The following is a 4,587-nucleotide window of genomic DNA, read 5'->3' as shown; positions in this document are numbered from 1 at the left end:
TATTATTAATGATAATTACCATTGTTAGCACCCTGTATCCTATGAATTTTTTGACCAGCTCGCTGGGGGCATTCTTGGAAATAAAAATGTCTGATTGCCACATATTTGTAAGTAGTGTTTGTCGAATCCAAGGATGTCATCTCAAAGCAAGTCTATATTACAGAAAAAAAAAATCGTTAAAACCAAATCCAATTTTTTAAAGGAAATTTGGAATTTTAAAAGCAGAATAATAGCATTAAGAAGTATTTTACATATTTTGGCTATAAAATGAAAGCAATCTTCGTGGCGTGGTCACATCGATATGAAAAATCTAGAATCATCGCCTAAACGTGTATTCAAAATTTAAAAATTCTAACAAAACCGTAACTATTCAAACTCCAATAAACTAAGAATTTATAAAATTCACATTAGATGATTACAGGCAAGATGCCACGACACACTCCATATTAGAGCACGAAACGAACACGCCACCCAAGTTTTTCATGACAAAATATAATGACGAAGCGGATAATTGAAACCAATCAATCACTAAACTGAAATGCATTCCACACAATAAATCAAATGAAAATCGAATAAATATTAGGGCTAAATACTTTCAGGTGTCGTTTCCATTTATGGACAGCAAAGACGGTGGAACACCGTCTCCTTGAGGACCGAACACAATTGAATGACAAGATGAAACGACAGACGAGTCGGAAGACCTATAGATGAAAATTCTTTCTATACCTATCATAGATACATACTACATTTTATAGGTGTCTTCAGTTATACTGATGCAGTTTAATTAGTAAATAAATGTATTTGAATTTAACAAATTCCATAACCAGAGCGGCTAAAATGTGTAGATTACTGCTTCGGAATTAAGTGTATTTGTTTTGAAACAAATTATGTAGTGTAGTAAGCATTTGTAATTTTAAATGTTGCAGCTAAGGCGTCAATAACGGCATTTCAAATTATTTGGTTGTCAGCAATTAAATGTCTCAAAATATATTTTTTTTCTCTAGAAATAACGAAAGTAATAATTCACTCGCATTCGAAAGGAAACCCTGCAGAGCATTTTTCGTATCGAAGTGATTAAATCCTGTGATTTTGACATAGTTATAAAAGAAAAATACTAAAGAGAGCAAGTCAAAAACAAAAACGAAATTGAAAAATATTTCTTCGGAAATATGTATACACGTTACAGTTTACACTCTTCAGACGTTCTGACCAAGAATTTTGGTAGTTTATATTAGAAGTGCGCAATAACGGAGTGAGTAAGTATCAGCAGGAAATTGCCGAAAACGAGCCCTTACAAGGCGACGAAACAATATGGTCCTTCGAGCCGGATACAGTGCAAAATCCGGAAACTAGTGGAGACGTTTAATTGTGAAAATAATCGGGAAGTCGGTACTTAAGAAGTTTGTAGTAGAAGTAAGTTACTTCAAAAACGTCAGTGAATAAAGAGAAGTGTTTATGCGTATAAAGGTGATTAAATAAAGTGAAGTGAGTTTATGCGAAAAGTGCCGACACCACATCTACTGGATAACACAAATTCAACAATCGAATCAGCATCGAACCGGTCACGAACCAGAACCTGCTACGAAGCATCAAACATCGGACATCACCAGAAGCAGCTAAGTAAACTATCTCAATTCATTTTAATTCCTGTTCATATCTCGCTCAATTAAGTTGTATATTTAAGTTCTATCGTTTTCTATTTATTTCAAAATCAGTAATTTATTCAAAATGCCAAATACCGATCAGTTAGATCAGTTAATTAGAAAAGGGGCAACACTTAAGGCTAATCTGACAAAGTTTACAAATTTCGGAAATAATGAAAATAATCGTAATAACACGACAGAAATTAAGTTACGTTTACAAAGAGTAGAAAATAGTTTAAATGATTTCGAAGAAATTCAGGCAGAAATTGAATCTTTAACCCAAGAACCATCTAATGAGTTTGATGAATTTGAAAATCTGTATTATGCAATCGTTAGTCGAGCACATGATCTCATTGAATCTCGAGCTGTCTCAGTGGAGAACACAAGTAATGCGAGTGATAATCCCCAAATTAATATACGTTTACCAAAAATTGAATTGGTCACCTTCGACGGTGCATACGATAAATGGTTAGATTTTTATAACTCTTTTTGTTCAATGGTCCACAGTAACCAAAATCTGAATAACATTCAAAAATTGCACTATCTTAGATCCTGTTTAAAGGGCGAAGCGGCGTCTATTATAAGCGCATTAGAATCATCAGACCAAAATTATTGTATAGCAATTGATTTGTTAAAAGGTCGGTTCGACAATAAAAGAATCATAGTGCAAAATCACGTAAAGGCGTTAATGGAGTTACCCATTATTTCAAAGGAATCTGCATGCGATNAAAGTTTCTTACAAAAGTGCTGCCATATAAGTATCTTCATATCCTAAAATTATTTTCGATTATACAGAGTGTCCCATTTTTCCTGAAGGCTACCTAACTTCATTTTTTCAAATGGAATGCCTCATTAAATACCACTTTGTTAACCATATATTATGTCTAAAAGGCGTCATGAAATTCACACTAAATCAATAAATACGCGTTTACAGTATACTGCGCTAATTTGAATATCTCCGAAACGAAAGCACACAGGGGTGTGCTATTTTCCAACATAGCTTGTGGAAGAAATGGCATACAATTCCACTATTAACGCAAACATGTTCATTTCAGATTCATTGAAATTTACCACTTTCAAAATAAATTGTTTCGAGCTGGCATAACTATATTTTTTTAAATGGAAAGCTATATTTTTTGTCCGCTCATCATGTGCAAAATTTTATTTCCCTTCGTCCAATATGAGCATGTTACTATCTACGACTAATACTTTTTGAGAAAATTATTCTTTTTTATAATATCGATTTATATCATAATATGAAGTATGACATGGTCGGTTATTCGCTTTTATCCACTTTTGTTTACTACAAACGTCAACTCTGTGTGCTTGATAAGGTGCTAAGTAACATTTCGTTTTATATATTGTTAATTTCTGTGTTGCAAATATGCAAAACAATATAAGGGAAGAATTTTGAATTATAACAACATAAAATTATCATTTAATGTAAATTAATACTATGTGCCACCGTGATATCAGTGACTTAATGTTACTTGTATCGAAGGATCGAATGATCCGTATATAGAAATAAAAAAAATCTGACTAACAAATTTTGAAAAATATGCAAATTTTAACACCTGTAATTTTTACTTTCAGAAATTGCAAAATTTCAGGTTCAAAACAGAGGATGGAGACTACAGTTACAAAATATCTGGCATTACACATTTTGTTCTGGTCCTTAAAAACAAAATTATCAAAATCAGACAAACAAATTTTGAATAATATGCAAGCTATAACGCCTACAATTTTTGACTAACAGAAATTGCAAAGTTTTACGTCCAATAAGAAGAGTGAAGAAGACCCTACTACAAAATTTAACTTCACATATTTTGTCTCTGTCTTCTAAAATCAAAATCTGGCAAATGAATTTTGAATAATACGCAACTTTTAACATTCGTAATTTTTACTACCAAAATTGAACAGATTTAAGTTTAATAGGAAGGGTAGAGAGCACCTTTACAAAAAATTTGACTTTACACATTTTGCCTCAGTCTGCTACAAACAAAATTATGTTATCAAAATCTGACAAACGAATTTGCAAACTATGCTAGTTTTAAGACCTTATCCTCCTTTTTGAAATCATATAACACACATAAAATTAAAAAAAAAAAACGCTTAAAACAGTTTTTTTTTTAATAGGTATTAGCATTTTTACAGTTACTTATCCCATTTCTTTAATTTAAAAATTTTCTGATCATTTATAAGGATCAACCAATTAACTGTTTTCTATCACCTTTTCGAAAACAACCGCATAGTCTTAATCAAAGCCGAATAATGAAATTATATAATATATTACATAATGAAAATTCAGAATTAAAAATATACACATAAAATTTAGAAATTAAAATTACGTACATAATTTTAATTCGTGAAGTACAGTGGAATTAACAAATTATGAATCACTTTTTATCTAAGAGGAGAGACTGATAATTGAAAATATGTACATAATGAAAAGTAAGTATACCTATAATAAAAATTTAAATTAAAAATTATGTACATACATAATTATAAAGGTATATAATCTCATATGCAACCATACATGCACCAGTGAAAATTGGATTTCAGCACCTGCCTATGAAAATACATAAATTTTGTATTTTCTAAAACGGATAAAAAAGTGTCTAATCAATAATAAATCCTCTAAAATAATTCTCAAAATCAACTATCAATTTCTTTATGATACTTTAGATCAGTGGTATGTTTATTTTGTTTTAAAACCACTAAGAAATTTCATTTCAAGTTCTGTTGGATTGTTATTAAACTGTAATGGCAAGAGGGTTAACAAGCACCCATGTAGCAATAAGTAGCAATAATAATGCAGTGAATAAACGACACTTTCTTAAATCAAAGTCTAATTATCTTTATTTCATGCTGACACTTACCACTCTGATTTTGTTAAGGCTTGTGCACTTGAGACGTTCCCACTTCATCACTGTTATCAATTTTG

This window comes from Agrilus planipennis, unplaced genomic scaffold (assembly GCF_000699045.2).
Source record: "Agrilus planipennis isolate EAB-ADULT unplaced genomic scaffold, Apla_2.0 scaffold165, whole genome shotgun sequence".
Taxonomy (NCBI): domain Eukaryota; kingdom Metazoa; phylum Arthropoda; class Insecta; order Coleoptera; family Buprestidae; genus Agrilus; species Agrilus planipennis.
The sequence above is the reverse complement of the archived record's forward strand: the minus strand, read 5'-3'. Positions refer to the sequence as shown.